The sequence below is a fragment of the Canis aureus genome, chromosome 14, assembly GCF_053574225.1.
Source record: "Canis aureus isolate CA01 chromosome 14, VMU_Caureus_v.1.0, whole genome shotgun sequence".
Lineage (NCBI taxonomy): Eukaryota > Metazoa > Chordata > Mammalia > Carnivora > Canidae > Canis > Canis aureus.
This window is the reverse complement of record NC_135624.1, coordinates 21084153-21106477: the sequence shown is the minus strand read 5'-3', so window position 1 is coordinate 21106477 and position 22325 is coordinate 21084153. Positions and strand designations below refer to the sequence as shown.

Genomic DNA, 22325 nt, shown 5'->3' with positions numbered 1-22325 from the left:
GCTAAATGAATCACAGTATTTCTATGAGAAAGTGAGGGGAAAATCCACCAATCACTTGTCAAAAAACTTTAAAATAGAACTAAGGAAGTAGCTAGGGGAATAAAAAGAAAGCCTAGCAAATCATTGCTTTTCAAATGGCACCCTCTCAATGCTTCAAATCGCCTTGAGTTCCTTGGATTGGAGCATGTATTTCTCTGCACTGATGGACTCTGTTCAACTAGAGTGTAAACTGCCTGAGGCATGGTAGTCACAGTGGATTTGGTGAGCCAGAGTGCCTGGGTTTGAGTACAGTGTCTGCCACTTATACCTTAACAAATTTAGACTAGTTTTTCCATTTCTGTGGGCTTCATTTTCATTTTTGTAAAATGAGGACATTACTATCTACCTCAAAAAGTTATTGCTGGTACTGCCTCTATTAAAACCACTATGCCCACATGCAGGCATAATCACTAATGATCAATAATTATCAGTTCTTATTGCTGATGATTGCTCTCCTCCAAATACTGAGCCCAATGCACTGAAAATTCTCTGGTTAGACTCGATTCAGTAAATAAATCCCCAGTGTTACCCCGTGGAATTGCTACTTTGGTGAATAAATTAAATAGTTCAGAACAACTGCATCATCATCTTTTCTCATTTCTGCTTACCTTATCAAACAATTATTTCCCTTATTTATTTAGTGGTGGTATATGAAATTTTGCAGCAGCTCTATAGGTATAAAGGGAACTTATATGTATCAAGGGAATTATTTCTTTATTCAACAAACAATTTTGAAACAGTCTTCTAGACAATGTGAAAACACTAAGAAAATGACACAAAGATAAAAATGCCTAAATCATTATAACTGGCAATAGCAGCTTAGATCTGTTATCCACCTTGTAATAAGCTCTTTACATATATTAGCTCATTTTACCTGACAAAAATTGGCAGGGTGATGGTTATGTCCATTTTAGAGAGAAGAAAACTTAAGATTCAAACAGACTCAATAACCTTGCTTAACATTTTACAGCTAGAATTTTCCAGGGCTAAAACCTTCTTTGTTGCTTCCAAAGCCTGTTCATTTTCTACTCTCTCACTATCCCTCTTTTAACATCTCACTAGAATGTCAGGCAGAATGAAATAAGCACTCTGTTGGAGGCATGAGTAAATTCCTGTGGAACTCTGGGAATAAGAACAATGAACTTGGATGATGGAGGATGAGGACACTTAAAAGGAACCATATAAGGTAAGTGGGATAACAGAAGAGAAAGGCGAAGAAGGGGCTCCAAGAAGTGAAAACTATCAGCAAAGCTCAGCGGTATCCATTTGTTAGGGGTGGGGGTGGGTGGAAGTAGCCTACGTATCAGGATATAGAAAATTAGCTGCAAGATGGGGTGGATTACACATAGATGAGAATAGAATTTCCAGAGTGTTGGAAAAGATGGTTTTTTAAAGTCCAGACAATCTTTCTGCATATTCACATACCTTGTTGTACAGCTGAAGGAAAGATAAACTTGAGCCCTACCTTAAGTTTGGAGACGCATTACAATTTCTGTTTGAGCAAGTCTGACTTAATGATGTTTGTAGATTATTCGCGCAGACCCACACCCAGATACACCTACACACACAATGAGCAGCTGATGCCTAAAATAATCCTACCTTGATCACGCGTTCTCTCTATTCATTTTCTGCCATAAGGCAAGATATACAGATTATTCTCAGTTCCACAAATAATCAATAAGCAAATATGTATGATGAAGTCAATCTGTTGCAAGACCTAAAAGAGAGAGAGTGCTTGTTTTAAAAGTGGCTCAAAAGCAGGTGTTTTAAGAGGAATACAGGGTTTGGAGACTGACAAGCCTGGGCATCCATATACAGATTGGGCAGGGGAAATTTGGAGAACTGTGAACCTTTAAGATGGCCTATTTCCCCCAACTTTCTAGACAAAAGGTTTAGGGAGACCTAGACCTGCACTAGAACCCACCATCCCTTTGGCCCTGGATTCTCCTACTACTTCATCATTTAGTTGTTCTGAAAGCAGTGGCTGCTTCCTCTAGAATACATCCCATTTGCCTCTACAGGGAAGGCTTTTTTTGGCTACAGTGAAAGGAAAGTGGGAAGATAAAACAAACTTTAATTCATCTGTTCTTACTCATAGGGCTTCCCATCAAGGATGGGTTTTATCCTTATTTAGAATCAATACTAAGTAAAGAAAGTATAAATATACCAATTGAAAAACTCTTTCTGTGGATGCCTTAGCAGCCACAGTTAAATTGCCTGAGGTTTCGAGACACCATGCATTTTCCCTAGCCCTTATTCTGTAACCATCGAGTGTTAAACTCAATCATTTCCTGGGATCCCTGATGTAACAGCATCTAGATCTGTTCATAGGGCTTTAAAAAAATTTTTTTTAAATAGCTCTGGGACAGAGTTAGATAAATCCCTAATAAACAAATGGAGTTTTAAATTGTTGAATATTTTTCCCCAAGAGATAAGAGCAACTATATTTTAGTTGAGTGTTACCATGCCTGACAAAAGAGGATCTGGGTGAAAGTGAGGAATTCCCCCTGGGCATTTCCCACTGATTAGCCCTGTGTCAAGGGAATCAAACCTCAGGGTGATCCTAGGGTCTCTGTACGCCATCACAGGAAGCAGCATAGACTGAGTCAGATGACCTTAATACATCCCCTACTGCCCCTCATACTAACCAGGACTATAATCCAAGGGAAAGTCAAACTCCAAAGAATGTTTAGATTCTTCAACTGTAAACTAGGAGACTTGAATACATGTGTCCTCTTTAGGACCTTTCTAGGACTAATCTGCTTCATTTCCTTTGGTTGCCCTAGGCAAACACAAAAAAAAACCCCACAAGGTAAGGGCTCAGAGCTGAGTACTTTGAGAAAATAAAAGGAAAGATGCTTGTTGGGAATGCATCTAAAGGATTTATGGCTGGATCTGTTCCCTGGTTAAGGAAATCTGAAATCCTGAAATCTCTAGGTCACTGAATCTCAAGTAGACCCACTTTGTTGAGGACAATAGGGGTGGATTTATTTTCATAGAAGGTGAAAGCAAAATAGCCCTGAGTGATGAGCCTAGGATTTGGGCTACTCTCTGCTGAATTTTCCACTACATTATGCTACCTAGATTTTCTCCACCAGACCTAAAAGAAAGGAGAACGTGAAATGATAGATGATTTGGAAAATGTTAAATAAACCATTGTTTCCAGCCTTTCTAAAGACTAGTTCCAGAAGATACTGTATATAAAAATTTTTCAAGGTGCAAAACGTGGGCTACCAGAAAATTTACCTTTTCTCTTGGAGCTTCCAAATTAGCAAAAACTAATTACCAAATTAGTAGGATCTTAGGAAGATCCTACTGTAGAGAAACCTATACATATTTTCTTTAACTAGCATTTCCTAACTTATTTGGTCACTAAAGACACACTTTACACAAACAACCAATTATCACTGTATCTGATTTGTAAATATATAGAAATGATCAATTACATAGATGTAAGGAAAGATCATTTTACCCACACTACCAAGTGACCATCTCTCTCCGCTTATATGTGTCCACTTGCACTCCTATTACTAATTACTTAATTCAGCATAGGCTTGGTTTTTAGTACAGTCTTTGACAGCCTGATCTGTTGTTTCTTCATTCCAGCTTCTGAATCCACACAATTACCTGGCTTAATACTTGCAGGTCTAGGATACTCAAATACTTGTGATGATTCTGTAACTAATCTCTACAAAATTTTTTAGCTATTTTAGTCATTCAAATGTGAATTTCCAAGTTGATCACATATACATGGCACAATTGACTTCTACAGCTCATTGGTTTTGTGGGATGCTATCCAATGATGCACACCCAAAACCTTCATGTGTCAGTGAGAAGTGTGTAGCAAATCTAATCTTTGCTTAAAATATAAACTCAGAGTGAAAAGAAACCACAAGAATCCTCCCTCAAAGCCAATACACACAAATCAGGGTAACCAGTTAAAGGCTCATGGTCATCTGTCCAGTGATCTATCTTTCCCTTTGGGAGTTGGTTAAGTTCCAGATAAGTCCTGGTGGGAAGGATAGATGGCAAGGAGGAATGAGTCCAGACCAGAGTGACCAGAGGGGCCATGTGGCCTGGAGTGGCTCCAGGCAGTCCCGCCCAGCTCCAGCTGGAATCCCAGATGATAAGGTCACAGCCAGTAACAAGTAGCCAATACAAATGGGCACAGATAGCCAGACTTAGCCATATGCACATGTTGATCAGCATGAACAAAAACTAATTATTTAGGATGAAGTATGTTGAGGTGAGGACAAATGTATATGTGGGCAAACTCTCAGTCTTGTGCACAGTTTTAAGAATGTAAAATGGTGCAGCCACTATGGAAAACAGTATGGTGGTTCCTCAAAAAATTAAAAATAAAGCTACTACATACTACACCCATATCACTTCTGGGTATTTATCCCAAAGACCTGAAATCAGGATCTCAAAGAGACATTAGCACAACTGTGTTCACTAAAGCATTCTTCGCAAAAACCAAGATGGGGAAACAACCTGAATGTCCCTTGACAGATGAATGGATAAGGAAAATGTGGTATTTACACACAATAGAGTATCATTCATCTTTTTTTTTTTTTAGGATTTTATATTTTATTTATTTATTCATGAGAGACACATACAGAGAGAGGCGGACACATAGGCAGAGGGAGAAGCAGGCTCTATGCAGGGAGCCTGATGTGGGACTTGATCCCAGGACTCCAGGATCACGCCTTGAGCCGAAGGCAGATGCTTGACCACTGGGCCACTCAGACATCCCTCATTCATCTTTTATTTTTTTTTTCCTCATTCATCTTTTAAAAATGAAATTCTGCTGTGTGTTACAACAGGGATGGACCTTGAAGACCTTATGCTAAGTGAAATAAGCTAGTTGCAGAAAGAAATACTGAACAATTTCATTGATGTGAAATAATAAAACAGTCCAATTCATAGAATCAATGTATAGGCTAGTGGTTACTAAGGGCTGGAGTGAGAACAGAAATGGGGAATCACTCATCAGAGGGCATCAAGTTTTAGTTAAGCAAAACAAGTTCTAGATACATGCAGTGTAACATTGCACTACAGTCAATAATCATATGCTCTATACTTAAAATTTTGTTAGGAGGGCAGATATCATGTGGAGTGTTCTCACCATGATAAAGCTAAAAGAAAATAAAAGGTGAATGAGAGGTACTTGGGATGTTGTAGGCACTCAACACATCACATTATTATTCTTATAGTCAATGGGCTCTGCTAAGAGGGTTTAGCTTAGTGAATAAGGAAGGGTTAGACCAGAATTAAACATACTGTGTTCATCCTCCTGATCCCTCAGTTTTTATCATCTGTATGATTAAAATTAAATAGAATGATACAGGACATATAGCACAGAGGCAGGTCCTAGCATATAGTAAGTATATTTGAAGCATTTTTAAAAAATAGGACGGTGTAAAGACTTTACCCTTTTCTCATTATCTGGAAGTTGACAACCTTCAGATACTTTGACACATCTCTCTTGACCTACTCCACTTTTCTTTTCTTTCTTTTTTTTCCCAACTCCACTTTTCCCTTTTCCTTCCTGCCTTGTCTTCCTTCCTATTCCTCTGTCCTACTTCTTCTCTCTGGCTCTCATATACCAGGTCTTTCCAATGCCTACTCCCCGTGTGTGTGTGTGGGTGTGTGTGTGTGTGTGTGTGTGTGTGTTGTATGAGAGAGAGAGAGGATGTTCCTGCTGGAGAAGGGAATGGGTAGGTTCTCCTCCTAGATATTGCTGGTTAGAAGTGAGCCGTGGAATGAAGGAAGGTGACAGACTCTGGTGACAGTAGCTGCCACGCATTTCAGGACCTGAGAAGCAATGGAGTAAAGATCATTATTTTTTATCTACCATGGAAATGCCATAATCTAGCCCTACCTCCTGCCTCAGGAGAGGACTCAGCTCTTGGCTCAACTATCTTTGATTGTGAGGAAAGCACACATCAACCCATAATACCTAGGTATCCATCAGGCCTAGACAAACTGGCTTCTTTTTTGTAACCAGAAATTATTGACAACAAATATCTCCCAGAAATCAAATGTCAGTCAGCTATTAACTTGAAGAAAAAAAAAAGCATATACAGTTCCTTAGTTTTTAAATTTTTAAAAATATTTTATTTAAATTCAATTTGCCAACATACAGTATAACACCCAATGCTCATCCCATCAAGTGCCCCCCTTAGTGCCCCTCACCAGTCACCCCTTTCCCCACCCACCTCCCCTTCTGCAACCCTTTGTTTGTTTCTCAGAGTTAGGAGTTTCTCATGATTTGTCTTCCTCTCTAATTTTTCCCCACTCAGTTTTCCTCCTTTACCTTATAGTCTCTTTCACTATTTCTTATATTCCATATATGAGTGAAACCATATGATCATTGTCTTTCTCTGATTGACTTATTTCACTCAGCATAATACCCTCCAAAAATATGAAACGCTTCACGAATTTGTGTGTCATCTTTGTGCAGGGGCCATGCTAATCTTCTCTGTATTGTTCCAATTTTAGTATATGTGCTGCCCAAGTGAGCACTAGAAGTTTTTAATAGCTCCATAATGATATATATACAAGCAAACATCTCTCTGGTTAGACATTAGCAATTTTAAATAATCTTTTTAAATTAAATATAAAATATATGAAGAATAATATACAAATTACAAGTATAATTATAAGTATTTCACAAAGGGACACACCTGTAGAACCATCACCCTGACCAAGAAACAGAACATTTGAAACAGCCCAGAGCACCCCATCACCCCCCCCTTTCAGTCACCACCCCTGCAGAAGGTCATACTTTGCAAACTTAAAACAACATAATTTGTTTTTTAACTTTATTTAAATGAAGTAAATCGATCCCTAGTCTCTAGTATCTGTCTTCTTCTGTTCAACATATGGTTGAACGGTTTATCCATGCTATTGGGTGTGGTAACAGTCCATCACATTTTCATTGATATTGACAGACCTTACCAGTAGACTTCAATTAGCTTTCTCTCTCAAATCTAGCACACTTCTGAGTGCTTACCAGCAGGAGCTATGTATGGATTAGAGGCAAGACCAACAATTTTTTTAACTTATAAACAGCTTTATTTGTCCTTTCTCATACAGGCTTCCAATTGGCAATGGCTTGACACCAGCCATAAAAATGGGCTTTCAAATTATATATTTCTTGCCTCAGTTTACCAGGCTCTTTTCCACTGGTCATCTTCAATCTCTTGTGATCACCTCCCCTACTTCACTCACTCTTCCCAAAGGTGTGAATATCAGAGAGTCTGCAATGTAATATCTTTCTTCCCTACTTATATGGAAAAATAACTACATGGGCAGAGGATATTGGCTAATTTTCAATTGCTGTCTAGCTGGGTCTTCACATTCAAGCTTCACAATTTTATTTGAAGTGCTACAGTAGGGCAGCTCGGGTGGCTCAGCGGGTTAGTGCTGCCTTCTGCCCCGGTTGTGATCCTGGAGACCTGGGATTGAGTCCCATGTCAGGCTCCCTGCATGGAGCCTGCTTTTCCCTCTGTCTGTGTCTCTGCCTCTGTGTGTGTGTGTCTCTTGCTCTCTCTGTGTCTCTCATGAATGAATAAATAAATAAAATCTTTAAAAAAAATGAAGTGCTACAGCATCCACACAATTATATATAAGAAAAAAAATTCATTCCCACACATACAAAAAATTATTTAGGGTTGATCTGAGCCAACACTTTTTTCTCCTACTACAGTGGGTAGAGATAAATGAAATTCTACTATAATGAACTAAAATGAGGGTAAATATTACATCAAAATAAGTGGATGCTGAGACACCATGTATGTGGTTAACTCAGGGATGGAAAAAGCCCTGGAGTATGGAAGACAGACGGACATGCTAAAAATGGAAGAAAGGAAGCATACCAAGAAATACGGTTGCTCCACAATGTCATTCCTGCCCATCCCAAAGGGGCATAAATAGAAATATTCTGGAATTTAGCACCACTGATATTTAAGCCCAATTTCCAGCAAGGTCAAGGCTAATAGCGAATTATTTGTTTTACTAACTTAGGTTGCAGTGCCTTGGGCGGATCCCACCTTCTTCTATATCTCACTCAGCGCCAAGAATACTGTTAGCCATCAACAAAACCATAATAGACTGAGAGTCTTCTCCAAAGGCCAATGAAAACATGCACACTGAGCTAACAGAGACATTTACAGGCAGAGGATTCCAGCTTCCTTTCTGAAAATGCCACCAAGGCAGTCTAGCTAATTAGGTCTTAGTAAGTGACACCAACTCACCAGAATGGCCCACCTGCCTGTAGCTTTGTGTGTGTGCCCCAAGCTTGTTTTCTATTTGTTTGGTTTTTGTTTTTGTTCTTCTGGCTATAAATAAAAAGGGCTATTTCTAATATTTTAAAGGCTCTCTCTGAGATCTGGCCTGTAAATTCACAGTAATTTCAGGAAAATGGGAATGCAATACTTAAGCTCGGCAAAGAATAAATTTATTAATTCTGGGCTATTCATTCCTCTCCCACTTCTGTTATCTTCCCTGAGGAGAAACAGAGAAAAATGATTATGTCCAAGGCCACCCTGAAATTCAGTGACAATTCCAGGAATGAAACTCAGATGTTTCTTGCAACGTTGTCTCTGATCCAGCCTGGGAGTAGGCATAATTTTCCTAGTATTTCCCAAAGAAATGTCCTTGTGAAGGTCTAGTTCAACCTTTGTTTGTGTTTCTGAAAATAATGTAAATTGATGGAGATAGGGATTATGGACATGAGATACTAGAGTAACACAGACTCAAAGACTAGCAGATCTTTCTATGAATAAGAATGGTGTTGACTTCAACCGAGGTGCTTTAAACTAAGGAAGACCACATGTGCTGAATATTAATCCCTGGAAAATTCAGTGAGTATTAATGCAGCTTCTATTATTACAAGTACTCGGAACATAGATGTATCTGTGTCCCTCATATTTTCTTCCACCAAAATACTAGTAGAAAATGATATCACTGCAAATCAAGGCCTTTATCTATTCCCCCAAAATAAATTAATAAACACACATATATATATACATATATTCCAGGTAAAGCATACTAGAGAATTGTCATGCACTACAATAGAGCAGAGGGAATGGGCCATAGAGGCAGATACACCTAAATGCCAATCCCAGTTTCATTTGTTATTAGCTCTTCAGTGTCCTAGACGATTCTCAGCTTAATTTCCTCATCTGTAGACCTGGGACTCATATAGTTATTCAGAGCTCTTTCAATTCCAAAAATCAAAAACTTAACCCATGCTTTCTTAAGCAAATAAATAAATAAATAAATAAATAAATAAATAAATACAAGTAAAAATTAAATAAATGTATTGACTTTGTAATTGAAAAACCTAAGATCCTTTAGCTTCTGACACACTTGGATTCAGATGTTCCATACTGTCAGGAAGTAATCTTTCCCATACGCCTTCTTTCTTCTGAAATGGCCTAATTTTCAAGTATGCTTTCCCATCATAATGGCCCTTAGAACTCAAGATAATATTATCATAGCCCAAGGCCAAGGCAATGAAGACTTCTCAGGTACGGAACCTCATTTACTCTGGTCAGTTACAGATCCACAGTGTAGGTATCACTGGCAGAAATCCCCAGATATATTAGAGTGCTATTACATGGGTCAAGGTAACTGGCTTCTGGAGAGGCCAAAACAACATCACCTACAATGCATCTCAGAGTTGTAAAAACAAGCAAACAAAGAAAACTTATCCCAGTGCCTCTAATTTCCATTAAGATAATAGTATGTTAATTTTTATGAGTGGGCAAATCTTTGACATGCAGGAAATATTGGCCAGTATAGATTCCACCTAGAACACACAATACAGTTAGTAGTGGCATCTCCATGATCTACAGAATATTCTGCCAAAATGAGGTAAAGCTATAAGGTAAGATTTTCCCTGAACTGAAAGAGACAGAGGATTTAGCTTAAGCAGGGAAGAATGGAGATGTCATTTAAGGGAAGTAATGAAACAAGTTAATGACTATATATTTTCATATAAGAATGAGTATTGTGGGTAAGATGCACATTCAAAGCAATAGAAAATGGCATATCGTGAAGTAGATTTGTAAATATTAGTAGGAAGAATCTGTATACTTCCAGCAAAAATAACATCTAAGGAATTAAGTCTTTAAAATGTCATTAGCAAGGAAAGTTTTTTTAAAGTACTCATTCAATGTACTTTTTGACAAGACACTCCTTAAGCTGGTCTGCTTTCAATGAGGTGGCCTGTGTATAAACATAAATCTGAAAAACTAAGTTCAGACCTCTTCATTAGAAGACACAATTAGCTCACTCCAGTAAAGATTAAGATTTATTGGTTTATGCATGTTAATAAAGCCTGGCTGCAACGAGAACAAAAAGTAGTTTAGAATGAGAAAATTGCATTAATATACATGATGTGGGTTCTAACTGGGGCCAAAATGAAAACTATTTCCTGGATTTCAGATAGAGGTCTGTCCAACAACAACCTTATTTTGAGCATTTTGAAGGTAGACTTCAAATAATAATGAAAAGCAAGACAGACACGTTTAACCAAGTATGAAAAGAGGTTTTTATTTAAAAAAAAATACATTGGGAGTGCCAACCATAAGTAATTTTTGCAAGCAATACTAAGCCAGACTACCATCCTTCCGGTAATGCACCTACATCAGGCACCAAGAATATTTATTTCTGGCTATGATGAATTCAGATGAGTTATTCCATTCTCCAAAAGATGTCTACAGAAGGCTCTCCTGGCTGCCAAAAGCAGTATTCTCTCAAAATAGAAATCCCTCCTCAGTTCGACTTAGCAAGTCTGTTATGATAATCTCAGGGAATTTACCAGTCTGGGGAGATTTATTTCATGGAACTGAAGTGTTTCCAAGGTTTGAAGATACTCATTCCATATTTCGGGAAATGAGCATGTGATATATTTTGCATGTTGTCTTAATAAAAGAAGCATTTCTCTTCCTACAGCGTGCCGTGAGCTGGTGATTAAAAGCTGTTGCGTGTTCACAATCAAGAAGTAAAAACAGCATTAAAATAAGTGAACATAATAAATTAAAATCTTGAGAAAATGAGGGCATTTTAAGGCCATGACAGCAAAACATTAGGTTCCAAAACAAAAACTTTAATGACTTATCCAATTCTTCTTCATTAGTATAAAGTTGTTTCTCTCTCTCTCTTTTTTTTTTTAAGATTTTATTTATTTATTCATGATAGACACACAGAGAGAAAGAGAGGCAGAGACACAAGCAGGCTCCATGCAGGGAGCCTGATGAGGGACTCGATCCCAGGTCTCCAGGATCATGCCCTAGGCCAAAGGCAGGTGCTAAACCACTGAGCCACCCAGGGATCCCCTTATAAAGTTGTTATAATGTCTGAAGAAAGTCTGCACCAACTATCCATTGAATGGTATGATGGCCACCAACCATCTCTACTGCTTTGGATCCTGGACCTTTGTGTTTGTGGTCTAAAGGACCCTTCCTCAACTCCCCAAAATAGAGTTAATGAGGTGAGTAAACAGACTGAGAATTTTGATTACAGTAAGAGAGTGCACAGCTGTCTGGATGTCTGATTAGCTGTAGAAGATCAAATGGGCCTTGTGGTAAGGCTCATAGGAGAGACACAGAGCCTCATCTTCAGAAGATGGGTAAGGCTTCTGTGAATAGGGAAAATGTAAGCCATGGCTGAAGGAGGAGAAAGCTCTCCAGGTAAATAAGGCCCTGATGGGGGGACCGGTATGTGCAATGACTAGCAGACCGTGAGAGCATGGCTCTTTAGGAAATTGGTAAGTGTTCAATAGAGTAAAAGAACAGTGTATACTGGGGGAAGTGGGAATAAGAGAGGAGGTTAGAAACGTAGGGCAGAAACAAGATCATGCAGGCACCTGGGTGGCTCAGTGGTTGAGCATCTGCCTTTGCCTTAGGGCATGATCCTAGAGTCCTGGGATTGAGTCCAACATCGGGCTCCCTGCAGCAACCCTGCTTCTCCCTCTGCCTATGTCTCTGCCTTTCTCTCTGTGTCTCTCATGAATAAATAAATAAAATCTTTAAATAAAAAAAGAAACAAGACCTTGCAAAATCTTGTAGGCCATGACTAGGATCTGTATTTTATTCTGATTTATTCTATAAATCATCAGAAAATCCTACCATCTCAACATATAAAGCATATCTAGAATCAGACCACATTTAAAAAAATATCTTCATCCCCATCAGGTCCAAGCCACCAACAACTCCTGCCTATCACAGTAGTCTCCTAACTGACCTTCCTACTTTGTTTTGCTCTCTTTAGGCTCTCCTCCAGATTCTCTTGCACCATGATCCTGCTCTCCAGAGCACATATCATCTGACCTATTATATGCTGAGTTAGGTGTTCCTTGTCTATCTTCACCACTGGAAGGGCAGGAATAAATTGGTTTTATTCACTGCTATAATACTGGCTTTCAGAAGAGTGCCTAGTACGAAGTACATGCTCAATTAAGTTTTGATCATGGAGGACTGGCTTGTGCTTCCTATATTCAAAACTCCTTCAGTGGCTTACAATTTCACTTTGATGAAAAGTTCAATAAAATCTTAAAAAAAAAAAAAAAAAAAGAAGGAAGGGGCCTGGGTGGCTCAGTCAATTAAGCATCTGATGACTTTGGCTCAGGTCATGATCTCAGGGTCTTGGGATCAAGCCCCACATTGGGCTCCATGCTCAGCAGGCAGTCTACTTGTACCTCTGCCCCTTCCCCCTCACTCCTATTCTCCCTCTCTCAAATAAATAAATAAAATCCTTAAAAAAGAAAAGAAGAGAAAAGTTATACTCCTTACTATGGCTCCCAGAGCCCTAACAGGATCCGGTCTTCCAGCTTCCTGTCTACTTTCATCTCCTACCACGTCCCCACTTGCTCCCTTTGCTAGAGACAGACTGGCCTTTCCATTCCTGGTCATGGCAAGCCTGCTTTACCCACAGGGCTTTGCATTTGCTATTCTCCCTGCCTCAAACATTTTTCCTTCACACAGCTATATAATTTGATCCTACACTTCCTTCAAAAATGTTGAAATGTCCAGGCCTGCCCAGAGAGGGCTTTTCTCTACCATTCTCATACAACAGTAGCCTCTTCCTGACACCTTGGGCACTCTCTTCTCTCTTACCTGGCTTTATTTTTTTTTCATAGTAATGGAAAAGTACCATTTATCATAATTCATATTTCTGTGTGTTACCTGTCCAATCCTATAAGATTAATTCTATGAAAGCAGTAGATTTATCTGGGTCAGGATCATTCCTTGGCCCTTAGAACTATGCCTAATTCATGTTAAGTACCTGCATTAGTGAGGAGCTAACTGGGCATCAGAAACTATGCCAGTTTGATGAAAGGGAATTTAACATTAAGAAGTAACTACTACTAGAAAGTTAACTCGGTACCTGAAACGATACAAAGAAAATTCTCAAGTAACAACTGCAGTGAGCAACCTCTCAGGCTGAGGGAGCAAAGGAGACACTAGAATTAATAAATCCTGGAGACCTAGAGAGGGTCCTTGCAGAGTTGAAATTCTGGGCTCTGTGGAGGGAGATCTCCATGGCTGGTATCTCTGAGCTTTGAGAAGCAATATGGTGATGTTGCAGGATTCATCAGCCTTTAGTGCCCACAGCTCTTAGTCACACCATTTCGAAGAAAGAGGAAGTAGACCAGATGAACAGTGGTGGGCAGCAAAACAAAGTTTATTGAGTGATAGCATAAAACTCCTGGAGAAGAGGTGCACCCGAGAGCGTTGCCCTTGGAATTTCTAAGCTTACGGGGTTTTATGAGCAGAAATATCTTAAGCAATCAGGATGTGCTGAGTCATTCCAATCAGGGCTTTGGTCACATATCTGTCAACCTATTAGGTTAATGTCTACATGCTGATGGTCTTTTTTGCTGACATTTGAGGGCTCATGTCTTAACTGCCCCTTGCCTGTAATAGTGATAAATGCTCTGTGATTGTCTTATTTTAGGTCATTTTGCAGAAGTCATTTCTGCAAAGGCTACAAAATGGAATGCTAGTGTGGTCCTATCTAAGCTGCAGAACAGGATGTCAGTTGCATTTTATCTTAGCTGTCCTGACTCCAAATTGTCTTGTTGCAGACCCAGGCCCTGTCTGCCTAAATGTCCAACCAACTCCTAATAGTGGGCTTGGCACCCAGATCATCAAAAAGAGACTATGACAGGATGGGGCTGGCACAATGGTAAGTGGGATGAAATGGGCTTTACTCACACTGGAAGAACTAACTGCACATTGGATCCAGTGCTTACTATGGGAAAAAACAACTGCTAGGGGATGAAGTATTACTTGGGTGATATGCTGGGAACAGAAAGCTTAAAGGTTGTTGGTCAACAGGAAGCTGGGAGGAAGAATATCCCTTCTCTTCAAGCCTGGTGGTCTCCCACTGTAGGCCCCTATTGGTAGAACCCAACATGAAGCCAGCCTGACATGGAGCCACATGAGGCCTGCATAGCCCCAGCCAATACCACAAAGCTGAGTGTAAAGGGTCAGTGTGGAGCTGAGAAACAATAACTTATTGGAATAGTACTCAATAAATTTCTGCTGAAAGAAGTTATAAATATTTGAATTTCTTAAAAAATCATTTAAATTGCTTAAAAAATGAAACATACTTCTGAATACAATAAATAACAATAAAAAGTTATCCAAAAAACACAGAAGCAATTGAGGCTTATCAAGAGGCTAGGGTCAAGTAAAATAGTCAATTCCTATCAAAGTTAATAATATTCTGTTTCCTGGAAGCTGAAGCAAAAATGGAAATATGCCATGCATTAAATTTAACTCTAATAGTGGAGAGTAGCAGAGAGGTCTAGAGATAAAGTTAATTTTTCTTTTTTTTCCTGAGCAGAGGTTTAATGCTTTCAAGCATGTGTATTTGTCTAAAACTCCACAGTTCAGAACCAGGAAATATGAAATAAAAAGATTTAATCTTACTTAACTTTTATCTCACAGAAGTATGTGTATGTATATATATGACCAGCTGTTGGCCTCATCTATAAAAGAACATCAACACATAAACTAGCAAATATCTCATTTTAAGAACTAGATATCCTCAGGAGCCATTAGAATGAATTAGGAGCAAAATGCATGCCTGAATAAGAGAATAGATCCATTTGTGGATCCACAGTGACTGAATCCCTACAAAAGACATAATAAATTGACTTGTTGCCTGAGGGCACTTAAAATTGAATGTGTACCAAATACAGTGATTTTTGTTTTGTTTTGTTTTGCAGAATTTTATGCTGAGTTTTTCCTTATGGAAGTCAGATGCTAATGGACTCACACTGCTTCTTAAATTCACTCTTAGAGAATACAAAAAGGTTATCAGCATAAAGAAGGAAACTGCATTTCTCTTTGTTGCATCAGGAGAAGGCAAAGTCAATTCATTTCATACTTGCGCTATGTTGATAAAGTTTAAAAAATAAGTGCTGAACTTAGTCCTGTTTGACATCACTTAAGACCATATTGCATTTCATCTATCTCTGCCTATTCTAATTTTGGCAAATATGTTAAATGAAAGAGGCAGTAATAATTGAGGTGACTGTCTGGAATGCATGAGTTGGTCCATAGACAACTGCTGTCCATAGAATGAGAGGTGGATGATGGAGCAGCGGTGAAGTTTATACATGATCTTGAGATGTTCTTAAACCTGAGGCATATCAGTACAAGCCCATTAAAAGCAATGGTTTTATTTTCAATTTCAAAAACATAGATTATAAAGACAATCTCAAGAAAATAAGCCAAGCCAGATTCAAAGAAAATATTTGCATAGGATATATCTGATACAGGACTGTTATCCAAAATATACATAGAAGTCTTAAAAACCAATAATAAGAAAACAAAGACTGATTAAGAAATGGCCAACTCTGGAAAATAGTATGGAGGTTCCTCAAAAAATTAAAAATAGAATTACCCTATGACTCAGCAATTGCACTACTAGGTATTTATCCAAAGGATGCAAACATAGTGATTTGAAAGGACACATGCACCCCAATGTTTATAGCAGCAATGTCCACAATAGTCAAACTATGGAAAGAATGCAGATGTCCATCAACAGATGAATGGATAAAGAAGATGTGGTATATATACTCAATGGAATATTACTCAGCCATCAAAGAGTAAATTCTTGCCATTTGCAATGACATGGATGGAACTAGAGGATATTATGCTAAGTGAAATAACTCAGAAAAAGACAAATACCACATGATTTAACTCATATGTGGAATTTAAGAAACAAGACAGATGAACATAAGGGAAGGAAAAATAAAATAAGATAAAAACAGAGAGGGAGGCAAACCATAAGAGATGCTTAACTCTAGAAAACAAATTAAGGGTTGCTTGATGGGGTACTTGAGTGATGGGCATTAAGGAGGGCACTTGATGTCATGAGCACTGGGTGTTATATGCAACTGATGAATCACTATATTATACTTCTGAAATTAATAATATAGTATACATTAATTAAATTGAATTTAAACTTAAAAAGAAATTTTTAAGAGGCCAAAGATACAAGCAGACACCTAACCAAAGAAGATGACAAATAGGTACATGAAAAGATGTTCCACATTATATATCATCAGAGAAAAGTAAGGTAAAACTATGATGAGATACCACTATATCCCTATTAGAATGGCCAAATTCCAAAACTGACAACACTAAATGGTGATGGGACAGAGGAGCAACAGGAACTCTTATTCATTGCTGGCAGGAGTGGAAAATGGTACAATCACCCTAGGGGATGCTTTGGCAACGTCTTACAACTTCTTAAACATCCTCACACACCTGGGTGGCTCAGTTGAGCATCTGACTCTTGATTTCAGCTGGTCATGATCATAATCTCCTGGGATTGAGCCCAGGGTTAACCTCTCCACCCAGTGGGGAGTTTGCTTGTCTCCCTCTCCCTCTGCTTGCTGTGTTTCTTTCTCTCTCAAATAAATAAATCTTAAAAAAAAAAAGAAAGAAAGAAACAAAAAACATCCTCTTACCATCTGACCTAATAATCATGCTTCTTGGTATTTACCCAAATGAATCAAAAACTTATGTCCACACAAACCTACACATTGATAATTACAGTAGTTTTATTCATAATTGCTGAAATTTGGTAAACTTTGAACACAAACAAGATTTCCTTCAATAGGAGATAAACTGTGGTATATCCAAGACAGTGGAATATGATTCACTGCTAAAATGAAATGAGTGATAAAGCCAAGCAAAGAAATTGAGGAAACTGAACTGCCTAAAACTAAGTGAAGGAAGATTATAACAAATATAACACTCTGGATGTTGATAACGGGAGGAGATACGGCAACTCTGTACTTTCTGCTCAATTTTGCTGTGAACTTAAAATCACTCAAAAATAAAGCTTATTAATTTAAAAAAAGCATAAGGTGATTGTGTTACATTGAAACTAATATTTTACCCTAGATTGCTTTTGTCCTTTCTTATTTAAGGGAAAAAAGGAATGGCTCTATGTTTATATTCTTTGCCTTTAGAATGTCTATCTTATAACTCTTACTCTATTTTCTATCATTTCCCTCATGTTCTGTCTCCTACCACTTCTGCTAATAGCATATGTTAAGTAAGGAAAAAGGAGGTAGCAATCAAAAGTTTTATTTGAAATGTGACAGAGATTATTTAAATTGGTACCTGGAGACTGACTAGTTAGAACTCTTCAAGAGATTCTGATCATGTCAGCCTTGCTAATCTCTCTTCTCATTACAAATCAATTCAAAATTCCATTAATCCTTTGGCCTGAGTATGATGAGAGCTTTCCAGAAGTCTCTGTCAGAAACACTTCCTACTTCATGGCACTTCTGGCTCACCATTCAGTCTGCTTTTCCTCAGATGGTCTGATCACAAGGCACAATAGGACAGACGGTAAGTGGGTCAGAGAGATTCTATCACAAACAGGACTATATTGTTAATGGTAAGAACAGCTACCTACTAGGAATCACCAAGCACGTATCAGACACCATCTAGGTGTTCAAATGCAAGTATTGTGTCCTTTAGAGTGAAGGAAACCAAGGCTCAGAGAGGGAAGGTACATAACTCACAAAAGGCCACAAGGCTGGACTGATTTCTGGATGCCCTGTTTTCAAGTGTCAGAAACAGGACTCCAATTAATTTAGGCAAAAAATGATAAAGTATGACTTTACAAATTCCAAATAAGTTTAAACAAGCAGACTGAATGAGGGTCACAGATATAGCAGGGCCTTAGGAATGTTTAGAACCAGCACCTTGAAGTTTGCAGTCTTTTTTGGTATCTCTTCTTCTTGGCCTTCTCCACACATACCTTTGATTCCCTCTCATGGCTGACAAGTTTTCTCCCTTTGGCAGGAAACTGTGCTACCAACAGCTCCAAAGAGTTATATCTTAAAATATCTGGCCCTGCAGTGATACTAACTTTCTTTGCACTTATCAATTCAAAAACTCCTGGCAAAAAATATTGTTTATCCTGCCTCCCCTACTGGGCTAATGAACTCTCTCCATTCCTGAAGACACCATATGGATGATGAGAAATGGGAGCAGAATTGGGAGGAAAATCCAGGAATTAGAGAAGACCCTCAAAAGACAAACTCAGTGATGTTTACTACACACAAACACACACACACAAACCATGATATAGGGCCTGCAAGTATTATTCTCACCATGTAGATGAGGAAAATAAAAGCTAAGTGATGAGAATAAATTAAAATTTAACTGTCTCACCCAACATAACCCAATAAATAAGTTGATGGAACTGTACTCAGGCCTCTCTATATTCACTGTGTTTTCATCTATATCTGCTTCCAAACCTATGAAGAAAAACTAGCTTGGAGAAAGCTGTTGCTAAAAGGGTCCTACACAGCATCTCACAAGACTAGCTAATGCCGGTAAAACTTGAAGTCCACAGATTGGATGAAAGCCCAATTTAACTGGCATTTATCTTCTTAAGAAAATTAGAGATACAACAAATTAATAAAGAAAAATAGCAATGATATTGATTGATTATTACCTTCATGCAATAAAATTTGCTTCTTTATTACAGCAAATACAACTCTGAAAAGTAAGTAAAATTATCACCATTTTTTATAAAGGAAATTGAGACTAAGAGGGGTGGAGATTTTACCTAACACCGCGGTTGATATTCAAACCTATATCCAATGAGCTTCAAAGTTTTGTGCTTTCCAAACATCTACTTCCAAAGAGAAGAAGGTAAAACAGGATGTATAAAGGTTTTCCCAAGTAAAAATGATATAAAGTACAGTAGCACCTATATTTGTTATGATCTCAACTAGATGAGTGATCCCTAGAGGCAAAGAGTGCAATGGTCACCCATGGTCTCAGCAGAGCTGAGAATTTTGGCAACTGAGAGTGAGGTCTTTAATCCTATATGGAGACTCTAAATCTAAACTAACACCAGAGATAGTTTAAAAAGACAGGGTCCTCCACCTGAAGAGCTTATATTGTCATTAGGATAATAGACCATAATTTTATATAAAACAGATAAACAGGTAACTTATGTTATTAATATTCACTATGAAGAAGTTAAAATAAGAAAGTGACAGTGAGTGAATGTGGATGCTTGGGCTACTTAGTGTTATCAGAGAAGATCTCTCTTAGGAGGAGATGTGTGTATTTAGTCCTGAATTATAAGACAAAGGCAACTGTGAAGAAATCTGGGTGGAGTTGGAGGTTAGGCATGGGAAAAAGACATGGGGAAGATCGTTCCAAAGAAAAAGAAAATCAAGTACAAAGATCCTGGGAAGGAAACAAGCTTAACTTGCTCACAGGGGAGAAAGAAAAAAAAAAAAAGGAGAGTTGAGCAAGATCTGGATCCCCTAGGGCTTGACAGGAGCTTAACATATGCTAAAGCCAGGAGCTTGACATTTTTAATGGGAAGTCATTAGATAGTTTTAACAGAGAAGTGACTTAATCTGCCTTGTTTTTTAGAATGATGACTCTGAAGAAGGATCTGTGTGAGAGAAGGGCACATCACTGTGTGAAAGCAGGAGTTCATTGAGGCTGGAGGTCATTGTATAGCAGAAATGATGGAGGCTTGAGCTCAAGTTTTAGCAGTAAGATTTGTGAGTAGTAGCTAGATTCAGGATACATTCTGGAGAAAAAACCTGCAAGGCTGTGTCCAGAGTGCAAAGAAAATAAAGTAATAAAAATCCCCCAATCCTAGAATTTTGACTTGTTGAATTTTTTAGGCTAAGAAAGAAGTAGGGTCAATGAGGTGAAAGTTTGAATGAGATCAGAGAATGTTTGTAGTGGGAATACTACAGGAAGTAAAGTAAAAATGTAGGAGGTGAGCAGAAGATGGTCAGAGGAGGGGAGGTTTGGAATTGAAAATCTGGGAAGTGATGATTACCATCAGTGATGACAAGATGGCTGAACTGGAATGGGAAACAAGACAACTGGAGCTAAAGAGGTCAAGGATCTGGGAGACCAGGGTGTAGGATGAACCATCCACATCCTGGCTTCTGTACTTATTGGCTGGTAACCTTGGGCAGGCTACTTCACACATTCATATGCCTCTGTTTCTTAATTAAAAAAAAAAAAAGAGGGCAAGAGTATACACTATTTCACAGAGCTGTTGTGAAATCTAAGTTCACATATATAAAGTACTTTCTATAGTACCTAGCATATAGTAAGCATCTGGTAGGTATTAGCAGTAAGTACTATCTGCATTTGTATTACATATTTATTGCTTTATTTTTCAAAGGTGGTGAAGGTTCTGAAGATAGAATATTAAATATTTACTGCATGGTAGGCACTGTTCTAAACACTTCTTTAGAAACAAACAAACAAAAAAATCATTTAATTTTCACAATGCCCTTACAAGGGAAGTACTATTTTTACACACATTTCATAGTGTAAGAGACAAAGAACAAGTAAGCTAGGCTTCGAATCAAGCCAATCTGATTTCAGATTCTCTGCCCTTCACCACCATTCTATGTGGTGATTTACAGAGGCATAGATGAGGCCAGGAAGTGAGGACACAATCTGGTGATGGATGTGACAGCCACAAGGCAGGGTCATGGGTAATGAAGTCAATGACATGCATTCAAAGAATCTGGGGTTTTGAAAGAGGAAAGAGGAGAGACAGGCTAGAAGTGACAGCGGGGAACAAGGCTTACAAGACACAGAAGCATTTCAAGCATTTCCGACCAAAAGTACATCATGAAAAAACAACTTCAAATTTGGGCAACCAGTGGGCTTGGCAGTTCCTTAGGGTTCTGTCCTTGTCATTGTATTTTTATCCCAGGGAGAGGAAGTTCTTGTGAAGTCCTTGTCCTCTATGTCAGCCTCGTTAAGAATCATACTCAGTTTAGAAGTAAGGTTATCTTAACCTGGTAAGACGATACTGAAGTAAATTTTATTTGGGGGGGTGGATGGGCAGAGGGAGTAGGATTAGTTCTCAGACCAATACCCATGTGTAAGTAGTTTTTTAAAAATAGAGGAAAACTCAAATTTAGAAACTCTTATGCTTTGTGAGATACTTCAAAAAATGTAACTAGATGCACATTTTCAAATTCAATTTTCCATGACAAGCCGTAAATCACTAAATTGAAAACTTTTCAAAATCAGTCAGTATAGATAAGGGATGAGCAAAGAACCGCCTATGGGCCAAATCTAGTCCACCATCTGTGTTTGTATGGCTTGAGGGCTAAGAACACCTATTACATGTTTAAATGGTAGGAAAAAAAAATCAAAAGACAATATTTAGTGATATTCAAAAATTATATAAAACTCAAATTCTAAATGGAATAATTAAAATCTCATTACACTTCATCATTAATGAAGTATAATAAATATTTGCAAAATATTTTGATGATGGGGACATCAAACCCAATTAAATGAAATTTATCCCCTCCAAAAGAATTACATTCTTATTCCATTACAAAAAAAAAAAGTACTCATGGATCATTATATTTTTAATTTCATCATCAAAATATAGTGGAAATTTGGTTTCCCTCATGTTACATTAGCACCTACATAATATTCTGTTTTGTCTCTTAGCCTAAAAAGTTTATAAGTTTTGTTATAGAAAATCTTTGCCGGCAGCCTCGGTGGCGCAGCAGTTAGCGCTGCCTTCAGCTCGGGGTGTGATCCTGGAGACCCGGGATCGAGTTCCTTGTCGGGCTCCCTGTATGGAGCCTGCTTCTCTCTCTGCCTGTGTCTCGGCCTCTCTTTCGCTCTCTCTGAATGAATGAATAAATAAATAAATAAATAAATAAATAAATAAATAAATAAATATCTTTTAAGAAAAAGAAAAACTTTGCT

General features: G+C 38.2%; 3 long non-coding RNA genes and 1 other non-coding gene across 11 annotated transcripts in view; 1 reads left to right on the top strand and 3 right to left on the bottom strand.

The window, feature by feature from the left end:
* Window positions 1-22325, bottom strand: part of LOC144283221 (uncharacterized) — a 310775-nt gene that overhangs the window by 163260 nt on the left and 125190 nt on the right. The window lies entirely within an intron of this gene.
* LOC144283217 (uncharacterized) overlaps window positions 1-22325 on the bottom strand; it is a 142112-nt gene that overhangs the window by 54223 nt on the left and 65564 nt on the right. For all 4 annotated transcript variants that reach the window (XR_013351644.1, XR_013351642.1, XR_013351645.1 and 1 more), the window contains one exon: window positions 1639-1756. This is a non-coding gene — a long non-coding RNA (uncharacterized LOC144283217). The remainder of the gene's footprint in view (window positions 1-1638; window positions 1757-22325) is intronic.
* LOC144283218 (uncharacterized) lies at window positions 1098-17358 on the top strand. The gene is made up of 3 exons (XR_013351650.1): window positions 1098-1225; window positions 14141-14241; window positions 15290-17358. It is a non-coding gene; the product is annotated as an uncharacterized LOC144283218 (long non-coding RNA).
* LOC144283867 (U6 spliceosomal RNA) lies at window positions 6461-6567 on the bottom strand. The gene has a single exon (XR_013352374.1). It is a non-coding gene; the product is annotated as a U6 spliceosomal RNA (small nuclear RNA).